Source organism: Melozone crissalis, unplaced genomic scaffold (assembly GCF_028551555.1).
Source record: "Melozone crissalis strain CALT ecotype California unplaced genomic scaffold, PUWL_Pcris_2 ptg000018l_1, whole genome shotgun sequence".
NCBI lineage: Eukaryota > Metazoa > Chordata > Aves > Passeriformes > Passerellidae > Melozone > Melozone crissalis.
In genome coordinates this window covers 4,899,608-4,923,866 of record NW_026535796.1, presented here as the reverse complement: position 1 = coordinate 4,923,866, position 24,259 = coordinate 4,899,608, and the positions used below count along the sequence as shown (strand labels likewise).

At 37.6% G+C, this 24,259-nt stretch overlaps 1 protein-coding gene across 6 annotated transcripts in view; it reads right to left on the bottom strand.

Annotated features, from left to right (window-relative positions):
- IRAG1 (inositol 1,4,5-triphosphate receptor associated 1) overlaps window positions 1-21,272 on the bottom strand; it is a 71,751-nt gene extending 50,479 nt beyond the window's left edge. For 3 of the 6 annotated variants that reach the window (XM_054275480.1, XM_054275485.1, XM_054275486.1), the window contains exon 1: window positions 8,370-8,448. The gene's annotated coding sequence lies outside the window, so the exon portion shown is untranslated. Of the gene's footprint in view, window positions 1-7,855; window positions 7,917-8,294; window positions 8,333-8,369; window positions 8,449-21,049 lie in introns of those variants that run through there. The other 3 variants (XM_054275481.1, XM_054275483.1, XM_054275484.1) reach the window with 3 other exon arrangements.
- Window positions 21,273-24,259: the final 2,987 nt, after the last annotated feature.

The following is a 24,259-nucleotide window of genomic DNA, read 5'->3' as shown; positions in this document are numbered from 1 at the left end:
TTAACAGATATTAGGAGTTGGTATTTCCATGGCAGATGCAAGTTCAGATGTACAGTATCTGAAACAGAGACTATATAGAATACCTTAGAAATACAGAATAAACTGATGTCATAACTGTGGTAAGGGTGCTATAAACACAAATCTAAGAGAAATCAGGTCTCTTGTTTTCAAGTATTTGACAGTGTCATGAAAAATAAAGGCTACAGTTTTTAAGTTCCACACATCTCTGTTGTCCTTTCCCCTTCCCCAATTAGGTTATACACATGACCACATATTCTCAACAGTAACAGTTCCAATACTGTAAATGCAGTGCAGATGTGCTGGTTTTACAGGCAGACAACAGTATGCAGCCACAGAAGCACCTCCTAAGCTTGACATAACAGGATAACCTTTGGAATTTTAATTACACAGGACTTTAATAAACAAGTATCAATAAATATTTATGGATCTAACATTTGGACTCCCCCATTAGATTTGTAAAAAAAAAAACCCAAAATCAAGCAGCTATCAACAAACCAAACCCACAATCAGTGCTGTTGACCTTCTCATTTAAGGGTAAACCCAGGTTATTGTCCAGTACTCCATGTGGAACAGCTGGAAAGTAAACAAAGAATCCCCACAGAGGTTGACATGCTTCCACACTCACTGGAGTTTGTGCAGCTGCAAAGCTGCAAATTGTCACATTTTTCAACCCTTAAAACCAAAACTGAAACATTACAATTAAATCCCAAAGATGCTCAAGATTCATTATAGAAAAATACCGTACTGAGATTGCAAACACAAGCTAGAAGAAATGAGAGGGGTGCAACTATGTATGCAACACTGCAGCCCTTATTTTGAGAAAAACTGTGATCCATGTACATGGCAGGAGTTTATCCAGTCTTTTTTAGAAAAATAAAAAAGTCCAAAATGTACTTAGAAGCACTGCAGAATTTAAGTGGGCCTTCAAAGTACAGAGTATCATCATTGCCTCTAAGAATCACTTCATAAACGTGTTTATAATTCTTGAAAAAAGAGCATTAAACAATAACAACTGAACTCCAAATTTAAAATATGTATTTCTACCACTGATACACTCTTGATATCAGACCTCCCAGCTGGACTTCTAAGAGTATGTTACAGAAGATACTTGAAATAATTACCTGACTGTTGTGAATTACCATATGCAAATTAACCTGCACACTGTTCTGCAGTTTGAGCCAATCTCATTTGAACCCTGAGGATTCTTCAAGCTAATTGGAATAAAGAGAACCAGTTATCTCGCTTTCAAACATGGTTTCCATTTCTCCAAGGCTTTCCTCTAACATTCCTCAGGAGACAAGAGAACAAGGCATAGAAATGTCTGAGGAAACAATTCAATTCCATAACCAAACTTACAGTTGCCAAAATAACATGCCTTCCTCTGCTTGCTGTGTTTTATGAAGGAAGTTGAATTTCCTGCTCTCTTCGAGAAGCAACTGAATGTTCAAGGCTTTGAGCCCCAGAGAGATGCTAAAGATTCCATTAGCTACTATTTAATTTCTTTTCTTTTGCATAGCAGGGTGCCCATAACTGCCTAAGAAACAAGGACATTTCACCACTGGGACGTTACAGGGAGAAAAATCTACATGGGCTGATGCAGTCTGTAAGCTGATTTTCACACTTGCTGTCATGGGACTGAAAGAATTTAGAGAGGTCAACATTTTCAGCAGCTTATCCTGCAGAGAAATGGGAACTTGGTCCAAATATTCAACATACAAGTAATGAAGAAGCAACTGAATTCAGTAGGGACCCAGATGTCCCATTTGACCCAGCCAGTTTGGGATTCACCCATTTTGGGACACATTTTGCTCTCAGATGACACCACAGGGCACCTGGAACTATGGGGCAATCCTGCTCTCCAATACACTGAGCACCTCAGTCTCAGTCCCACAATCTCCCTGTCCAGGAAAGGGCTGGTAATGCACTGTGGCAATTTGTACATCACTTTTGATATTTTTATTGCTATAGCAACTGAGTGTAGGCATTTAAACATAGCAACAGACTTTTTATAGCACTTTCTTGGATGTCAAAAAGGCACGTTGTTTTATTTTCCAAGCAGATGCTCAGAAGATAAGTACACAGGATGATTGTGCAGTACCCACCTTCAAAAGGAAGAAAAAACCTCCCAGCTTCACAGCTTCTGAATCATATAAGCTGACAGATTAGTGTAAGATACATTGTGACTTGTGAGGTTTCTGTCATGAGTTTAAGAGACTTTGTTCCGAGAAAACATATCAGCAACTACTACCTAAGAATAACATTAGGTGAAAAACCTGGTGGATTTGTGCTCATTGTGTAAAAAGCTGTACAAGAAATTTACCAAGTCCTGCTCTGAAGGGAAAAATATCCATCAATTCTGATCTTTATCTGTAAGCAACAGAAAAAGGGAAATTGTCTTCATATTAAGTGGAGCCAGACTCTGGAGTGACCAAAGTCCACAGAGACAGACCCATAGGTCACGTACATGGGCAAAGCTCCACACAATCCAAATGGGAACAGCAATTTACAAGAAGAGTCTGACTTGCTAGATGGCTTAAGGAAATACAACCCATCATTTTCATAATGAGAATCACAGAATAATTAGGGCTGGGAGGGACCACTGGAGATCATCCAGTCCAACCTCCCTGCCAAAGCAGAGTCACCTGGAGCAGTGACACAGGAAAGCATTCAGGTGGGTTTTGAATGTACCCAGAGAGACTCCACCATCCCCCTGGACATCCTGTCCCAGTGCCCTGACACCCTCAACGTAAAGAAGTTGTTCCTCACGTTGAGATGGAACTTCCGGTGTTTTAGTTTATGGCCATTGATCCTCATCCTGTCCCTGGGCACCACTGAAAAGTATCTGGAACTATCCTCTTAGCCCTTCTCTGAGATATTTATAAGCATTAATGAGATCCCCCTCAGCCTTCTCTCAACTAACCAGGCCCAGCTCCTGCAGCCTCTCCTCACTGGAGAGATGCTCCAGATCCCTCACATTCCCTTTGAGGCCTCTGCTGGATCCTCTCCAGTATCTCCTTGTCTCTCTTGTCCAGAGAAGCCCAGAACCAGACACAGCACTGCAGGTGTGGCTGAGTAGAGGGGCAGGATCACCTCTCTCAACCTCCTGGCCACACTCTTCCCAAGACAGCTCAGGCTATTTTTCTTGTGTGCTGTATTTTTCCTCTGGGTCCTTAATTTTAGCATCATTCTAAAGTGATCAGTAAAATCCACCACTTGGTATTTAATGTAATTTCTGAACACATTACTAGACAAAGAAATACCAAACAGCAACAGGACAGATTTCTTTGGGGATCTTTAGGTATTATTCACCCTTCCATTACAATTATACATCAGCTTTGTAGAGAGTGAGATGGTTGATGTCTGCCATTTTACTAAGAAAAACAATCTGTTAAACAGAAAATGTCAAGGTCCTACAAAAAATGAATCCAACAGGAAATATCAAGAGCTTCTTCTAAGGGTTCAAGGTTGTTAATACTCCAGAGACTCTATTCCATTAGCACATAATATATGAGGTTTGGAAGGGACATTTTAATGCTGTGTTTTATGCAGAAGACATTTCAAACAGATCCCAATAGCTCAACACAAAGATAAAAACTGAGTTTTACATGTTGAGGTTTTAGACTATATCCCACACATTCTTTCTCCCTATCCCTTAAAGATATGTTTACTTAATGCATTGAGTCCTTTTCAAGCCCTACTAACCTTGCTTCAGGTTCCTAAGATACTTCGAAATTCTCATAAATCTGCTTTGGTTTCAACAGTCTGCTCCACTGACTATTGCACTTACTAAAACCAGCTTTTGCAGCAATGCTGAAAATTTTATCTAACAGCAAACAGGAATAAGTTCTTAACTGCAAGAGCCCTCAGGGAAGTCTGGATGGGCACCACTACACTGGCATAAAGGAATATGTAGGGCTGCTTCCAAGACTTTTCCAGTCTGAGGTGATGTGCAGAACATCAGATTGACTTAGCACCTCCTCCTGGGACAAACTCCACCCTCCACTGCAACCAGGCCCCAGTCATGTAATTCTATTTTCATAAGCCCAGAGGTCAGTGCCTTTCATTTATTATTTATAAAGAAAAATATGGGAAATCCAGTGCCTGAAATTGGGAAGCAATTTTCATACACTGTCTAGTGATTTCCCTTCCTCTCCACAAGCTCTCCAGCTTCATTTTTAATTTCTCTGTTCAGCAGTTACAGCACAAGTTTGGAAGTTTTAACAGGAAACATTAATTAATATATGAGACCTTACTATATTCTACTACCTTCTAAAAGAGACTGGAGAAACTGGAAGAACATTTAAAAGTGAAATAGAGGATTTTTCTTGTCCAAAATTTCAGAAAAAGCTATCATTTTACTGTTTTTGTAATTTTTTAGTACAAATTAAGTCCAAAATAAGATGGATGAAAACAGACCTTCTCCTACTGAGATTGCCCTGAGAGAGTCTTTACCTTTGTGGTGCTCACTAAGTGCCTCCTCTGGCAACACTGAAGTCAATGGAAACTTTGCTGACGATTTCAAAAGCAAAGACTCAGAGCCAAATTCCCTATGTATAACTTCAGCCTTACAAAACATTCTGCAGAATTATGTAAACAGCAATAATTTTACTCAGAAGGCAAGTCTCTACCCCAAAGCAATTATTGTACTTGCCCCAGCAGCCCAGAATTTCTATCACACATTCATTTTTGGGATGCAAAACGTGACAGTGGGTAAGAAAAGAGTGTGCAGCTCCAACACAAAAAGCTTTCCCCACCACTGCTGTTTGTTAGATCAACTTTTCAACTCCTTTTCTCTTTGCAGAAATCCCAGTAACTAATCCAGTGGGCTGTATTTTATAGCCATGAGATTGCAGCTCTCTTTGGACAATCAACAGACATATTCACACATAAATTAGGGGACAACAGTGACTCTAAAGTATGTATGTGCACCACAACAAAACACAACAGAATATGCTTCAGTTGGGGAAAAGATTTCCAGGTTTACATACTCACTTGACATATGTTAGCTGGCAGGTTTGCATGCTTCCCTCCCTGCTCCTCTCATCCTCTCCCAGCAATCCCTGTCAGCACAGGAAAGATCATTCTCTACAGGCCTTACTTGTCCAAATCCACAGATCTCTAGAGATATCCAAAATACTATAGGTTCCAGATTACTTGTGATACCTAAAGATTTTGTGTTTCTCACATTTTAAGTGAGAAACACAAAATGAGTTTTAGCACATGGTAAGGCATTCTTGATTTCAGCTATGAAATGGAGGAGAGTGTGTGATCTTTGTTGTTGGTTTTGTTTCAATCTTTTAGATATTTAATATGTTTTGCAATTCCTAAGTAAAATTTAATTCTCAGATTGTTTTTTAAGATTGTAAAATTAATGATAGACACACTGAAATTACCCTAAAGGAGAAGAAATATAAAGCAAAAAACCCATTACATCTACCTACTTAGATTAGAGGATTAAATCCAGGGATGCTATCAGAGCTGAAGCTCTCCTTCAAAACCTGAGTTACAAGTCCACTTGCTCTAAATAACAAATCCCTCTCTCCTTTTCAGAATCCTTGGGATCTACTTTCCAGGGAGGGAAAGTGAGTTGTTATTTCAAAGCACTACCATAAGTCACAGTGTTAGCTCTCCACAACAGCTCTACACTTGTACATAAGCAGTAATTCACGTCTTGAGTCACTAGTTTAGAAGCTTACAGAGATCCATCACCCACTCAGATTTCCTTTCTGTCAGTGATACTGAGATCCAAAACATCTCTTTGACCCACTTTTCAAAGGGAGCACAGGCAGAGAGCACATCACAAAGAAATTCTTCTGCTTAGTTTACAGGAAGGCTGCAAGTTAGGACAGCAAAAAGATGTATCTCTGCCCACAAATCCCCCAGATCTTTAAATAGCCCACAGACCTTGAAACAGCAAGGATTTTCTTTCCCATTCCACTCACAAGCCATTTTATCCTTCTTTTTCCTGGACTTAGACACTTGTCTAAGAACAGCAAATAGATGAGGAAGGAGAACTCCATGTGAGGAACATAGACATATAACCCTTGAAACGAGCAGCTTTCATATCTGTCTCTCCCGGGTCCAACTCCCTATAGCTTGCTGTACGCTGTCCTAAATAAAAGTTATTTGACACCAAACTATTCTTAAAAGCTATCAGGAAACAGACTGATTGAAAGGAGAATGGAAGCAGCTGGGGCTAAACATTGGAGTTATGAATCTGGTTGCTATATAATTCTTAATTTCCAATGTTTTGGCCCTAGATAAATAGAACAGTAGTCATTAAAACTGTCCCTGACATATAAAAAGATAGGAGGTAGGGAGGCATACAGGTTTCACAGACAATTTAGAACTTAATCCAGAAGAATGTGAAGCAGATGGATTTCTAAAAGTTAAATACAATGAAAATCCTAGGTACTTATCAGTGCTGATGTTAACACAATGTTCACCGCACAAAAATAGTCAACTTGTATTTTATGTATTAAATTACATTTTACATTTTAATTTACATTTAAATTACTTTTATCGTCGTAATATCTTTACTGAAGATAAATTTACACATAGGTACTTCATTACATATTCTAAGTTACAAAATAAAAGAATTGTGTGACACAAGAATAATAGCTGTTGAAGTGCCATATCATGTATTAGAAATGTATACTTGGTTCAGATTTGGAAGAGTTAGACACTGATTAGTTATCCCAACCTTTAGACATTGTTAAAAATAAGTCATGGAAACTTAAACACCTTCTAGAAATCCATCTAAACTTGTACACCCTTGCAGAAGCTGAAGGGTTGCATAAAACCTCACAAGTAAAGTAACACATGCAAGATCAACAAATCAGAACAAGGTCTTTGGAGGTCCAAAATACAAGAACATTGTATAAGTGAGGACCCTCAGTATTCAGCATTTCATATACTGGACTGACTCTTAATTTCCACTCTTCTAATAAACTTATGTTTCTGTGAGTTGCATCATTAGATTATTAGGCTCCAAGTGTGGTACAATTGTTGATCTGGGGTATTACTGTTGATGTAAAACATGAAGGTCTGCTAGAAGTTTAACCTAAATGTACTAAGCTGTTCAATAATGATAGTCCAGAGAAAAATAAAACTATTACAAGTTTTGCAACAAGATCAGAAATGCTTTAACAAGTAAGATTCATTTCTCACAGCCTCCTGAAGCTGGATGAAGAAAACTTTCACAAAAGTGTACACGACACCTACCACATGAAACATAAATGCAGTAACTGTCAGCACTCATAAGAACACTGTCCACACTCAGAACTCTAAATTCACCCAATCTCTGTATGGCAGAAACTAAAAACTATGCTCTAATCACTCTGCAGAGATGGAAATTTACTACTGATTGCAGAGAATTTTTCACCAGGTGAAGCCATGCTATGCAGATTTGAAAAATCAACTCACTAACACAAGTTGCTAGTAATGTAAGTAACAGAAACATAAGTCCCCAATTTCAGTTATCACTTCCTTGCACTGACCTCATTCTTTCATGTTGTTTACATTCTGCTGTCTAAAGCAAAAGAAGACCCTGATATACATATTAGTAAGACAAAAATGTGTTTTAATTTATCAAGGAAATTAAATACACTTTAATGCAGTATAGCTACCAAATAGCACAGATAAAACTGAAAACCAAAATATCAGGAAAAGGAAATAATGAGATTTTTTTATACTAAAGGAAACATGTTTTAAGACTTTAGAGATATTTGTTTTTCTCTTAACAGCATTCCAATTAAATACAACTTTGTGGTATTAATTTACATCTAACAGGACTAAACTCAGAGACTGCATAAAGAAATGGCTCTGGAAATACCTTTTTAAAAGCTAAGTTCCAGACAAGTAGATAATCCACCAACATGAACCACTCCAGCACTGTTAAAAGCATGAGGAGAGGAAAGGGAAGTCATAATTAAAAAGAAAAAGAGCAATCTGTGACTTATCTGTTTCTCTATAACATAGATTGCTCCTAAGACTCCCTCTTGGTTAGTACAACACAGATGACAATATCTGGGAATCAGATTGCCTTGAATTACTGACTACATACCTTTATTATTCAAGTCTCAGTATAATTAACACAGCTTTTCCTTTTTCATTCCTGTATAGTCCCAAACAGTTTGCAAGCAGAATGAGGTTGCATTGACTACACCCAGTTTTTAAGCAGCTAAAATCTGACAAAGAGGTAGAATTTGAAGGGGTGGGGGAGAAGAGGTGAAGAACCAGCTCCTCAGTATCACAAGAACAAGGTACTGTACCTTTAAGGAGGAAAAACGGTTCCGTTCTGTTTCAGGCTGAAAAAGAGCTTATTCCTGGTTACAGAGATTACTTACCTAAAACTTCAGTTATTCCTCTCTTTCCCCTCAGGCCAGCCTCTCTTTCACTCTTGGGAGCTTTTACCATTTAAGGTCAATGTTACATCTGGCTCTAGTAACTAAAGCTGAAGCAATTTTTAACTCAGAGATCCAACAGGCTGCCTAACATTAGAATGAGAGTTTAAATTTAAAGTAATTCTTCAGAAAGCTTTTCTTGCCTCAGAGAATTACAGAATTAAAGGCTCTCCTATTCTGGCATAAGTACTCTGGGTACAACATGATGCAGACATCCCATTAGCATTCTTCAAGTTCAGTGCATATAAGCTCTACTTACTCATTTCTGATTAAATGAGCAAGTAGGAAGAACAGATGAAACAGCTTACATCATGTTATGTTAACCCTTAGAATTTTTTACTGACACAGATGCTACTATTTTTCATTCCTCTCCCCCTCCCTTTGTTTTGTCAGAAGGAGTCTAAATTAAAGAGCAAATAGAAGGCATGTGAACTTTTAAAGAACGCTGGCCTCAGTCCAGTCATGGGCTCTGCTCTCCACTTGCAGAGTAGAAATAATTCCCAATGAAGTCCACAGAATTTGCTGGTATCCCATGAGAGAATGTAGCTACAAATGAGGCTTGAAGAGGGAAAAGAAACCCAAAACCTTTACGACAGTACATTCAGGTACCTACAGAGCAATCATGTGAATGTGATTCAGAGCTCTCAGCTCTAAAACTGACAGAGATTTTACTTCAGCCTTTAGCTACATTAGACTATTTACTTATCAGTATTACAATTACATCCATAGATCCATTAGACAGCCTAAATGAGGGCTCTCTAATGCCAGGTGCTGGGAAGTTATTAAATGTGAGAAAGCCAAACCCTCTGCAAAGATCCTTCACAACTGAAGTAAAGACAAGAGAAAAGAAGGTGGGTAATGTTTAAAAAAAAACCACACACACACAAAAAAAACCCCAAAAAACCAAACAGCAGCAGATTGCATTTAAAATTATTGGATAGTAAGTTTTAAGTTTTGAAGGGATATATTAGGGCTGTTTTAAGACAAAGCAGTGAACAATACTAAAGGACTGCCTTTTGACAGTAGCTGATAAGAGCAGTAAGGCAGAAACAAAACAGACAAAGGAAAGTAAGGATTTGATGATTTGACTTTGAGAGCACCATAGGGGACTGGCTTGGAGAACTGGGCAAAGATGAGTTGATGGCAACAAAGCATAGAAAATTAGAAGCTGAGCACCTGCTTTGTGTCACATGATGTTTCAGCTGGCACTAGAAAAGTCCATTATTCTACACTTCCGACATTTTTAGTTCCAAAAAATCAACATAGTGAAACAAGGCTCTGAAAAACTTCTGTAACATCAGTGCTTAAGCTTGTTCCCCATGTAAAGGGAGCAGCTAGGCTTTTGCAGTACCTTTTCAGGTATCCATATCCTTTGTCCATATACAGTACTTGACACCATTTCTGACTCTGACAAGGCATTTTAACACACCTCCTTTCATCTTTTTCAGTTACTTCTTCATTACCCACAAACTCAAGTTCTGAAATAGCCTCTTGTGACTCAGCACAGTCTTCCATCTAACTATCTGCAGTCACAGAGTTTTTACTATCATCTGCAACTCATCATTTTTCAGGTTTATTATCTCAGAATTTCTAGGCCACAAGTGTCAAATGCTTCATTTGTCTACAACAGAAGTTGTGTTACTGTTAAATCTGCATCCCTTTCAGAGCAATGCTTTGAACCTAATTTGGGCAAGAACAAGTTGTTTACTGTCCTACAGTGCTGTCGTCCTCTGGGAAATAAAACCCTTTTGCTGAAGTTGCTTGTTCATTGGTCCAGCATCCTTCAACAACTGTTGGCCAAATTTAGCCCAAATTTCTTAAAGTAATCAGGGCCTCACAATAATTTCAAGTTCCCAGAGAGTTAGTGAAAAACCAGTGCTTGTAAGGCAGATTTAAGCTACTGCCCCCTACTATGGGGAAAACCTATAGCAGCAGAGTTTCAGTTTTGTTTTGTTTGGCCTCTCCACTTGCAGCACACCAACATGACCCCTGCTGTCTAGGTAGGATTTAGGGGACACAGAAGGATCTTGGAGGTGCTCACAAGAGGATGAAAGCAAAGTTTCCATCAATCTTCTGCTCCTGAAACTGCTTTGCTTATTCTATTCTATAGCTTTGACAGATCCTTTGCCCAGAGATTCGTTTAATGTGAATGATGCCAGGCCAAAGGTGAAAACTGCTATCTAAAATCTAAATTATTGAATGACAAAATATTAGTAGCTAAAATTTAATTATTTCAAGTAGATTGTTAAAATTCTATCAAGAAGGTACTACACCTTCTTGACATGTACCATATAAAACAATTTTTGCTTGGTTTTTTAAGATCTGGTGATACCTGTGGTTGCCTTTTTTTTTTTAAACATTCTAATACAGATGTACTGTACCCCCATAACACAACATATTTATGCTGCCAATATTCCACTACTGTATACCCCTGGGAGAGCATGAAATTATTTTTTATAAGTATCTGAAGTATTTCAGAGTAGCTAGATGCAGTTCTGGGCAGTCACATATGGCTTGGTGGTTATGGGATGTGTGGGCCCCCATCCCACCAGTTACCTTCCCATTTCCCTGATTTTCACAGCTCTCTGACCTATGAGAAAGCAGCAGTGCAGGAGCAGAAAATTTAACTCAGCAATGTTCAGTTTCCTGGGTTGGGCTCCTCAAATTCTAAGATTTTTGTTTGTGCCTTTGAGGAGTTGAAAAGCAGCACTAAACATAAGCACTAAAACCCTTGTCATACTGAATCAATGGAGACTTCTGCCTCTCAGGCTGAAGTAGAGGAAAGGTCCACACAGGAACTCCATTTTGAAGCACAAGCTTTGTCTAGAAACAGCAGAAAAGTTATCTTATCCCAATCTTTGTTTTTTTCTAGTTTTGGCTTTAACTGGGCAATCTGGGAGTTGAGAACTTTAGCTCAAATAGCATATTTGTGTAGAAATAGTTCTAAGTATCTTCATTTCAGCTTTTGAGAAATCTCATTTTTTAAGATTTACTTTATTATTATTGTTACTGCTATATTTGAAGGTCTTATGCTTCAGGACTTAAAGATACTTTGCATTAAAATGTTCTTTATTATCCCTCCTGAGCATCTGTAATGGCCATCCATAATGGCAAGTCATGATTTCACAATCTACTTTTTATCCAGTGACTAAAGTATAAAGATTATTCATCAGACAGACTAAAAATTTGCAGCAGAAGTGATAACATTTGCACTTAAAACTGGAGTTCTAGGACATGAGCTTTCATGCTCCATTTTAAAAGCATCTCAAAGGTGTTTTTATCAGTTAAAACTTCACTTGCATCACAATTAGAATGCATCTCTGTCCCCTTCCAAAATAGCAATGTGCATTGACAATTTTGTTTATTGAATCATCCTCATCATCTTCTTTCTCAACTGCATGGAAAAACTAGTTAGCGGAGTTAAAGTTTATGCCAAATTTTTGCTGTATCCTTTTGTTTTATTGGACAAAAGATTTTTTCCAAATTTAAATATTTAGTCCTGCATCAGATTTGTGTTTTCAATTGCTTTTCTGGCTTGTATGTTGCTACCATTATAGTACACACAAAAATGAAGTCACCTTCTCTTATCTGATGGCACCCAACATGCAAATTTTATTTATGTATGCAATTCTTATCTGCCAGCTTCATCCAGACAGGAGGAAAAAAACAAAAATAATAACAATTCTGCTAACTTAATATATTAAACAAAAAAATCCAAGGCAAAAACATGCAATAAAATTTTCCCATCTGGGACTCATTCTGCTGAATATTAAACCCCAAATGCAACCCAGAGAAACTGAACTAAAATGTGTGCTGGTTCAAAAGGGTGGTATTACTCAATATCACTTTTCCAGTCAGCTATGCTAGATCATTTGCACAAAATGTAACAAACTTTATTAACTTTTAATAATATTTATGCAGCAACTTATCTCAATGAGATTTCTGAAATTTGCTTCCAATTTTCCAAGCAGGAAATTTGCTTCCAATTTTCTCCAGCAAAGGAGAAGCTTCTCACATGAATCAGAAATGCTAAATTGAAAGAATATGCAGTTGCAGAGCCTGTAGGAGGTGAGGACAGGTTTGCTAGAGCCCAGTCATCTTAAAGAAAACACCTCTATGTACAACAATGGAAAATTAAGTTTGCTTTGATGCTGTGATTGAGGTAGAGATGGTCCTGTAAACCAGCCCAAGTTAGATGGAAAGATTTGAGACTTTAGGGACAAGGACTCAAAGTGCCTGCAAAACCCCTCCTCATCAAACCACAAGTCTTTTTATTTACAAAAAACTAAGGTTTTTCTCAGTCCCAAAATAGCCAGCTAATAATCTCTATATGAGAAACAGGCAGGGGCCAAGAAACAAAATGTCAATCTGTTTTCCAGTTTTCATTGCCAGATGATCAATAAAATGATCCAAACTGACACAGTTTCAATGCCCAAGTCATTCTGGACAAATGTTAGTCAAAGTATTTACAGCATTCATTATATTTTACTTTCCCATATTCATGTCTTTTTTTTTCCTCCTCCCTTTAAGAAAGTGGTTTTTAAAATGGAGTTCCAAATTAGGATGTTTATAATGACTTATGGGAAAGCCAAACAGTATCAGAAATTTAAACCTTTGTGGGCAAGGAAGTTACTGTTTCCATGCCCTTAAAACCTAGCCTGCCAAAAGCTAAATATAGCAAATATTTTTAGAACACATAGAATTTTCCAAGGTCATGGATACATTTCACTTAGTCTAATTAATTGTTTTCTGGGGTTGAGCTTTAATTTCTGTTAATAGCAGTTGAAATCTTAGCATGCATACAAGCATGCCTACAAGCAATACATTAAACACATTGTTATGCCATTGTCCTGTGTTAGAGGGAAAATCCTTTTGGGAAGATGATGCAATTAAAAGAAAAAAAAAAAGCTGATGGGTTTTGAGGTTTGTTGGGAGGGAGGAATGAAATAAAAAGGGAAAGTTTATCAATCAAAGAAAACCTTCCAGAAGATTTGACACAGTCATTGCCATTAGGCAATCAATCATGTATAGACAGCTTTTCCCATCAGAGCTCATTTTCTGTTCTGATTTTGGGGGTGGTGGTGGTGAGGGGTTAAAATGGGATCTACAATAGCAGAATTCCAGAAAAAGAGGAGGGATGAAGTTTTAAAATTATTTTCAGGGGATCTTTTAGGAAAGGTGGAGAGGTTATCAATTACTATGACTAAGCTGCATCTCACCTCAGTTGTGGGAAATAAGACAGAAATGAAGAATTAGGAGAATTCCAAAGGATTACAGGCTTCTCATTCCACATGGCTGTACAGACATATAATAGCATAATCTGGTAATCTGAAGTTCAACTGAAGGACACTGGTACTGCACACCAATCTAGGCCAAACTGGTAAATGTTATACTTCTTCCTGAATTCAGAATTCATACTGAATTTGGACTTCCTGCCATATTCTAGTCTAGTGCAAGAGAAATGAAAATATTGCAAGAAGACACTTAAGATTTGCAGGAAAAGGATGCAAGACAGACGTTTTTTAAAGGATTTAAGAGGACATTCCCTGGCTGAATTAATCATAAAAAATTGCTAATCTCATAATGGTATCAAGTTTCACATATCTCCTACCCATACTGATCCAGAATGTTTGCACTCAATTAACAGCTCTAGATTTTAAGAATTATTTGCAGGTTGAAGTTTATAATTGCCACATGGTAATATTAAACTTCTGAGGAAGCAATGTGGGAAGATTTTATTAGGTACACTGTAAGTGACTCTCATTCCTAGAGCAAAAAGAAAAAATCAGTATAAATCCTGATCAGAGACTCATTTTGGTTAACACCTGCTTTCAATGCTGCAATTTTACACTGTCATTTGTTCCTAAGTTTCCCAAAATATGGACAGAAAAATTATTCCACCTTTACCTGTAGAATTTTAGAGAAAAGTTTTACCATCCATTTTTGTTGATTGGATTACTGCTGCTGCCAGACTGTTGCAGGGTTCATTGGATGGTTTGTGTTGTTGTACTTTTCCTTAGACAATATTAAGGTAGTGCATTTTAAAAGGTGTGTGGGGGGGGGAATATAATTAGTAGGAATGTCTGTAGATGAAGTTCTCTGTCACTTTCCATTGCAGTTTCAGATATTTGAGATATGACACAAATGTGATCATTTGGGTCAAAGTGACTGGCTTCAAAATTCTGTTTTTCAGCCAGCTTGTTTCAAATGTTTCCAAAATAAAAGGGGAGAAAAATTTGTTATATACACACTATATAAGTTTTATACAGTTTAGAAAACTTTAAAGAAGCAACTTGATTTTCTATAGAAAAGGGACTGAATTTGGGACTGCAACCATAATTTTTGCTTGTCTCTTTGGATGCATCCAATTTTTAATTTTTTAAAGTCTCAAATAACACGTTTCTACTGAGCACATGTCTGCAGTTTCAGAAAACAACAGTAATTGATTATGCATAGTCAGTATCACCATATGCACATAGCTAAATGTTTGCCTGCCTTGAACCTCTGCAAAGTTGGGATTAATAGTCATTGATTTTACATTTTTGCAGCTTCCTATAGAAATAGCTGTTGGTGCTTCATTCTTTACCTTCATTATGTTTAACAGGATGCATTGCAGTGGGAATTTTTGCCAGATAGCTCTTAAAGTACACTGCATTTCTGCTGTGCATCTAGAACTGCCTAAAATACAATTTTATGATTTGTTGGAAAGATATACCAGTATCAATATGAGACTAAAGTTACATTTTCTTTACCTGCTCCTTCCACATCCCCCTTTTCATCCTCCCCTCTGAATTAGATTGTGTCTTTTTCACCTCTGATCTAAAACCTCCTCTCTACGTTTGTTCCTGTACATTTGTCTGATCATATTTTCCTGGTGGGTGTTTATTAATGAAAAGCCAGTGATTTTTCTGTATATCCTCTTCCTAAGATCCTCCTCAAGGTGAATGTCCTAGTTCTAAAAGTCGTAAGTGTTTTGTTCAAAAATGTCAGCAAAATTAGGGATGTTTTGTTGGATTTAATTGTAAGTAATATTTTCTATTTTTCATCGATTTATTCACAGAATTTAAAAAGCAAATACTTATCTGTTCTTTCAAAGGAAATGTTAAGCTTAACAGCAGTCTTCCACAAAGAAATTTAACACTAAAAGAACTCATAAGTAGATACTTTAACCTACATATATCTATACATATACTTTTATATAAAAATCAATGTCATCTTGTGATATACTGAACTGTCACAAAATGACACTAACATACCATTACTATGAAAATTTATATTCTAAGATTAATGAAGTCCTACTGCAACAAGGCAATGAAACACTTATTGGTTCTGTGTTGTAATCACCAGAGAAAGTGATTCTGCTTTTTGAGATCGTGTTTGCTCCATTTAAAACACAGACTCTCCATCCACAACAGCTTCAGACCTTTCATTCACCTACTACCCCATAACACAAAAAAACCCCAAGACCATCCAGGACAAAACCAAAACTCAAATACTATTTAGACATAAAGAATATGTGAGAATCCAGTAATTCTGATGAGATATGAGGTTCCTGGAACTGAGAGAGTTTATCTAAAGGTTATTAATTGACCCTGAATCCAGCCACTCCCTATTCTGATGCTGCCACTGTAGTGAAGTTTAGCAAGAGAAGAAATTGCCAGTATTATTTCTAACTGCTGCATCTTGGAGTGCCATGGTATCCTGCTCTGCCTGGCTGTTGTACAGTAACACAGCCAAGTTAACAGGTGCCCCAGTCCCCTGCAGGTCCCAGGATGGCAGGGAGTTCACATTCCCTGTTTCTTCCTCCAGTGGGGTTGGAACAGAGTGGAAACACCTATTCTACTTTTGTATGAGAGAGCAAACATGCAGGTTGAAAGTCCCTCCACTTTTTACCTTCTATCATGTTCATCTGGACTTCAGTCAGAAGGATGAGAACTGTTGGCAGCAGCTCAGCTTCTAAATCTGCTTCCTTCCACCATGAATGGGATTCACACATGTGCTCAGAACCCCTGAGCAGTGAACTATAAGGAATGTAAGCAAAGCATAGATAACAAACCATGCTCCCATTCCTCTACACAGTGATGGACATAAAACAAAGGAGATTTGCCCAGACTGATGTTTTCCCTAGAACAAGCTGCATAGCTTTTACCAGAGGAAGGAAGAAAACTGTTCAGTATTGCTTCATCATGCTCTCTTGACTGACAGCATTGGTTGCTTTTGCAGGGGATTGCTTCAATTAGGAAAAATGACTGTCAGCAGTTAGCAAGCATTCCTTGTCCCTGAAATGCTTCCACTGTTCCTGAGTTAATATCATGACTTCACAGTGGTTTAGGAACTGTCTCTACATTTCACCAAAGCCATGAATGTTTCCTAGCTGCCTGCATCCTGTTCAAAATCAACTTGTCAATCAAGTCTTATGACTTCAGGTTTCCCTTGCCTCTGAAGCCTGGCTAGGTTACAATGCAATTGCATTATTCTTTAAAGGGAGACTGCTGATTTTTTGTTAAAAACAGCCACCAAGGTAACAATCCCTTCCTGGGAATTCCTAGTCCTCTCAGAAAACCATGCAGTTGCAATTTTGAGTAAAAGCAATTATCCTTTTTTAAATTGTGGTCCAGAGACCCCCAAGAAAAAGCTGCTTAACCGGCACATTGAAACCAAAGTGCTGCTTGTTCACTCTGGCATTTGATCCCTCTTTGGGGAAAGGCACAGTTGGGTAATACTTTCTGATACACTTCTTAAAAACTTGCTTTCTATCCTACTTCGATGCCTCTTAAAATCCCAGACTACTATGCTCTTTCTGCTTTATTCAAAAAACATTATTTACATTTCTTACACTTGTTTCTTTTCCAGTTTTAGTCTCTAAAAACTAGCAGGGCTGCTCAGCCTTGTACCTTTGAATCTGTTCTAGATCATTGCATCTTCTTATCAACTCCTCAAAGCCTGATCACATCAAAATGTTTTTTGGTATTTGTTTATACAGCTATCCCTGTTTTACTTTCTTTGCAAAAGAAACATGGAATGCTGTGTCTGGCAAACACATTTTCCCAATAGATTAAAATATATTTCTGTTTGGGCATTTTGTAGCCCAAAACACATTTTAAAAACCCCTTCAATTAGGTTTCTCTTTTCATGGTTTCTTGCAGTGACTGAGTTTACATTCAACAGAACCAAAGCTCTGAAAACCCTCAGTTAAAAGCAAATAATTGGGAAATATAAGCATGAACTGAGAGCAATTCAGCCAATAGGACAACTAAATAAAGAGAAGCTATTTCAGCTGGAGTAGAGAATATGCACAACTTTGACATCAGGTAATTACAAAAATTTAAGATGCAAAATCTTATTATCAGCTTGTCATATTAAAAATTTAGACAGTCAAATCTTAAATAAGGATGTGTAAATGCTATACAACTTTACAAGCTACAGAACTCAGTAAATAGATGTGGCAAAGTCAAGGCTCAGAATAACTTCATCCTTTGCCTTTGATAAGGATGCAGACAAAGCTATATAAATTTAAGCTGTCTATCCAAAGCCTGATGTTTGCAGGAAAGCAGCTCACCAGCAAATAAAAGAGGTAACAAACAGTTGTTTACACAAGTGGTTTGGTGATTAAACTGTTAAACGACCTGACATCCAGGAGGGGGCAAGAAAAACTCAGCAAAAGTCACCGTACCAATTTGAATTTTACATGTCAAATTCTACCAGCATTCCTTTGACTTATGGCCCTAAACCCACAGGAATCCAGCTGGAGTGATGCTATATATTTCAACATGTGCACATACGCAAATTAAATGGAAGTCAATGGAATAGGTAATAATTTGGGGAATTTTATATGTATATAAGCATATTAAGAGTTTGTACAACAGTATCACTGAAAATTGCTGGATCCATAGAACAAGGGGGCTTTTTCTGCTATAGAGTAGATATATTCACCAAGCTAGGAACAATGGAAAAAGCTGAAATTTCTCTACTGCTCTGACCATAAAAATAGAGTTTTGAGAATATTGGCCAGAGTTAGCTAGAGCTGCTAATATTATCCATCTTAAGGATGGTGTTTGGGAGTCATCTTTAAACAAAGAGGAAAAAAGGAGATGGAGTCTCTTGGGAAGAAGTCATGAGTCATGACTGAGTCCACAGAAACAAAGAGGAGACTGGCTTTTCACCAAGCTGGAAAAAGGAAAATAATAAGAAATAGACAAGGTGAGCAGCAAAAACCTAGTCAGGATAAATTGTACTAAGCTGGATGAACATCATGGTTTAGAAGACAAAAATGACAGATTCATTCATTCAGACTGTTTTAGGCAGGCAAGACAAGATATAGACAAAGGAAGATTTTGTTTTGTTTCTTTTGAAACTGGGTGTTTTTCATGCCATTAAGTAAAGTTTCATGCTGTTTTAAGACTCTCTGAAAACTACAGTTTCTTCTAGTGTATCATTTTTGGAAGACTTGAACCATAGCCTTAAGACAAAGAATCTACAGAGTAATGTGAGGAATCCCTTAGTCAGTTACTTGTCCTCAAACAAGACAAGCCCCCAGACATTTAGGATGTTTCCTAAACAGTTGGGATTTAGATTTCTACTGCTGTGAAGCAGCAGCAGAGGAAAAATGCCAGAGCCAAAGGAGGAAAGCATGTCAGTGCATACCAAAATCCTTGGAAGCTGACTGCATGCAAGCCCTGTGGGCTCAGGAGCCCAACAAAAGCCTGAGCAAGAAGAGTGTGATCATATTTATGAAAAAATTTGAGAGCACAGCTATGTTTAAAGCCTCATAAGCATTAAGTTGTGAGGTACCTCAGCCAAGTATCTATTGTTTGCTAAAACATACAGGGAATTCCATTTCATTTCTCCAGCCAAGAAGGAAAAAATATGTACATTTCAGCATAATTAAAACCAAACTATGGTTGCACTAGAAAAAAACAATTATTCCCTTACCAGATCAGTGCCACGTAAGAAAGAGAATTCAATAAAATAGAAGCACTATTTGAAAAGCTCCAGAATTTCCTCAAATAAAGCTTAGGATTGTTTTCCTTCTAAGAGTGACTTAACAGTTACCTGACATTTTATTATCCGATTTTTGACACTTCAGTCAGAAACCTAATGGACAAAATACATTTCTGTGTCAGGGGTGGTTACCACAGACCACCTTGTGCCCCTTCTCAGTATTGTAAAATTGCCTTGCCTTTTGTGTACACCTTCATTTGCTTGGACACATTGGTAACATATGTTATTATGGGTAAATTTAGTTATATGATGGGTGACAAGGACACTACCCAGTTGCAGGGAAATAAAAATGGTAAGATTTTACTTATAGTTTTCATGTTCTGCCCCTCTGTTTATCTAGACCAACCTATAATCCACAGCATTCCATATGCTGTGTTCTTCTGAGATTTTTCAGGAACACTGTTCTTGTAAGTTAATTAGGATATGACAAAACAAGTACTTTTTTTAAAATTTTGTTTTGGTTTTTTTTTTTTTGCTAAACAACTTCTTAAAAGTGGGTGGATAAAATCCTCAGTAAAACTTAATTGTAATCAGACAGGAAACTGGGAGCTGTCACCCCTGCTGTCACCAAGGTTAATAGACATTACTTCTTAGCCAAATCACAAGAACTTTACAGCAATTCTTCTGACTGTTAGGAGAATTTAACTCCTGCAAGCCACAAGAACAAAGAGTGCGGAAGGGTTGTTTGCAAATCCATGGTAGAATGAAGACTGCAAAGGAGGAATGTTAAGCAAACATTGTTCCCAGGAAAGGACCTGAAGTTATTAGGAAGTATTGTATGTTCATACAAGTAAAAATATTTAATGAACAGGATTTCGGAATATTTTGTTATAGTGAAGCATTTAGGGAAAGGGAGGGAAAAAAGCCAAAAAACCCAAAATGCCTTCAGCAATGGGAGAATTAATTATAAGGCAGGAAGAAATCTAAAATCACTGAAGTCAGACCCAAATATGTAGCCTCTAAACCAATTACTTTCTGCCCTGAAGAGTAATTTTATGCCCTTTCCAATCATTCAGAGATGATTAAAGAAACCCACACCTGTTCTACATTCAAGTTATTTATGCAATTGTAAGAAAGGGAAGGAAAAATTAAACTGAAGAATTAAAATGGTTCCTTTTAAAGCCTATTAGCTTTTGAATCCATATGCAGTTTTTTCTGGGATAACTGCATGTTTATGCTGCAGGAACCACTTTATTCCTTTCCCTATAAACTCAAAAGTCATTCCCCAATTTTTTTTAAGTCCTCCTCTGAACCTGTGCAGTCCTAATGCTCTATAACAAATAGAGCTAAGCCATCTTTAGTGAGATATTGAAGACAGTCCAGGCATTACAAGAACTTAATTAGGTCTATGCTGTCTTTGCTGAGTTAGTGCAGCTTTAGCACTGATATGTCACTGATATGGCAAACAGGGGCCTTGTATATATGTACTCTTGCAAGGCAAGGCATCTGAGTGAGCAGCCTGAAGTAGCCTACTTTAAAATTTAGTCATTTCATAGTCCTATATTAATCTATAAAAGTGAGATTGGTAGAGCAGTATGTTCAGTTGATCTGAAAATGTTAATTTATCCAAGTATAAAACCAGAAATTAAATTAAAATATCTGTCTCAAATTCAATCTCTTACCTTGCTGAGGTCTCTCTTGTTTCTTTCATATCAGATGGATTCTTCACATCCAGAGTAACTTCTCCGTTCAAGTTGAGGAGCAGAGGTAATGCAACACTTCAGACATGACTATTAAACAGGATTTTGCAATTGCATGAGAAATGTTCAAATGGGAAAACTTTGCAAAAATGTTTTCATCCTCTGTACAAGCAAGAATATAGCATCTGCATGTCTTCTATATAACTCAGGCAACAATATCCTGGCAACCACATTTCAATGGAACAAATCCAGGTAATTAAAATGACTCTATCTAGCATCCATCTCTTTTTATCATCCCACTTGATAGGCCAGACTTACTCATATGGGAAGTGATGGTCAAAAATCTGCTAGATGTAGTGAAGTGAGAGCTTGTCTGTCTCTAAGCTACACTCTTTAATTTTGTTTGCCATTGCCCATTTAGCTTCTCTTTCACAGCACTACCCTCCTGATAACTTCAAAAATGAACTCTGTTTTGTGTGCTATACTTTGCAGACATCTGCATAGCTGGATGGATTTCATTAATACTTCACTAATAACCCTGTCAAGCTTTGTAATTTCTGTAAAAAGGCTAAAAGGATTAAACTCACTGTAGCAACAAAACCATTCAGTGCGTTACCATCCTCATCAAGTCTACTCACTCATTTTAATAGATTCCTAATACCATAAGTCAAAACTTTGGCTTCCACTCCTTCGCAACTGCACAGCCTAATCCCCCTGCAGAAACCACACTTCTCCTAAATCAGACTATGAGGCATGAGTCCAGCAATGAAGAGCCCTTGGATTCCCTTTTGTGCAGTGGTCATGTGAGCAACTGCTCTGAACTGTATGTTGGTGTCTGAAGACTCCAGCAGTCACACCATTTCTCTGAAAGGGAAAATGAGGCAGGATGCTACCCTGCAGCAAAGTACAAAAGTATAAATGAATGACTGGTGACCTAGATCATATCTTGATCAAAACAGACTCAAACTGACTGTTGTACAAAGCAAAAAAAAAAAAAAAAAAAAAAGGAATCTTACATTTTGGTTTTTGGGTGCAAAAATTTAATGCATCAACATTCAGACTTATTATCTCTAAGATTTCATTCTCAGTCTAAGATACCATGCAATGACCTCAGTGTCTGGAAGACATGCTAGGAAAGAGGCTTTAAGGTGAAAGGCATGAAGGAGGTGGTAACCTACAGAAATACAGTGCAAGGAAACAAAGTATCACCCCACACTTACCCTCAATTCCACAGCCCAGCATGCTATAACTACCTCATTCTCTTCCTAAAGTGCAGCAACTTGAGTAATGGAGAGGAAATTTCTGTTCCCACTGTTTGTATCTAAGATTGCTGGTCCTTCCACAATGATCCATTTAAGCAAAGTCAAATGCCCCTGGGAAATTCTTCAGAAAGTAAGAGAGAAAGAAAGAAACTAAATCCCTCTTTAAAGAAGATTGGCTCCTCTTTCCCTTTCCCAATCTTACCTTCCCAGCCATAACTAGCTAATTAACAGAGGTTTAAATGCACAAGGTGAAGTAGATTTTATTCCCTTAACTGTATTTTGCCTGGTTAAGACATGGGCTTAACACTACAGGTCTTGCTTAGGAATAAATTTGGCTTTCAAATATGTACAAACCAGAGCCCTGCAAATACACAAATATGCACAATGATGATTTTTGTTATGGAATCACAGAAAGTATAGCTTAGGAACAGTCTGTCCACACACTTATTCTCTTTTCCTTTTCAAAATTCACCTTGTACTTCACCTTGCCAAGAAAGCAAAAATATTTTCCCCGGCTTGATTACATGCTCAATCACTACCAGCTCACATTCCATTGCCCAATTACTGTGCTGAAACTTAAGATACAAGATCAGGAAAACCTGATAGCATTTTTCACACTTACAGCAGAAGAGAAAAGCACACACACATCCCTCCTGATGCCCAAGTGGACAAAACACAACATGTGAACAGAAACAAAATACATTGCTATTAGCTTCTGCACAAAGGAGGCCCTTTTAGTATTTGGAAAGGGGAAGAATATTTTCATTATCAATTATGAAGAACAGTTTTTGCTACAGATTCACAATAGCTTACACGATTTCATCTCTGTAAATACAGGGATTACTTGAAATGGCTGGGATGTCTCATCTAAAGAGACTACAATGGCCTAGCAAAAAGAAATAGATGGAAGCTGAATGATTGCTTTTACACTTTTACAAGGCAGCCTTTAATTCAGCTTTTAAATTACTTCAAGTTTTTTTTTTTGTTTTCAATGAAGCTGAATGAGGGTAGGTTTAGATTAGATATTAGGAAGGAATGTTTTACTATCAGGGCAATGAGGCACTGAAAGAGGTTGCCCAGAGACACTGGGGACTCCCCATCCCTGATACTTAAGGCCAGCCTGGATTGGGGTCTGTGTTACATGGTCTAGTGGGAGATGTCCCTGCCCACAGCAGGGAGCTGGGACTAGAACTTTAATGTCCCTTCCAACCCAAAGCATTCTGTGATTCTGGGAGCTCTCTTCCTAGAGACTACTAACACATATAATAGAGCCTGCATTGAAATGTTTAAAAAAATTAGTCAAATTCAAAGTAAACATGAGTGTGTAACACAAGGTTATGCTGAGTATGCACAAAATTTAATTTAAATTCTTTAATGACAGAATTAACTACACAGCAGTCCCTGCAGTACAAAAATAACGAGCATTGCTTAATGAACTTTCCAACTGCTGTTGAAATACCAACAATAAGGGAACAAACTTCTAGTTTGGTAATTAGTTTTCTTCAGCTTTCAAAAACCAGGCAAGGGCCAGTGAAAAGTATTTCAGCTGCCAGAGTCAATGAAGAAAGTCACAATGCTCAATGATCACATGGTAAACTTGCTGAAAGCTAACTTTTATCAAGGTTATCTTAAACAGCTGATGTAATAGAGAGTAAGTATTTTGTTGGCCTTGTTATCCAGAAGAAAGCAATGGATAAAAAGAAGGCACTACAAGAACAATGCCCTGAGTTTCGGGTAGTATCTACACTAAGATGATTGATTTCTGGTATTAGAGTCAGTATATTCAATAAATTAGGCTTGAATAGTAAATTCAAGATGCAAAGGCTATTTTCTTTCTACTTCATGAAAAAAAGAGGGGAAAACACATTAATAAATCACAAGCTGCAGTTCCCAGTCTTCCACCAGCACATTCCTCTGCTAAACCTCATTT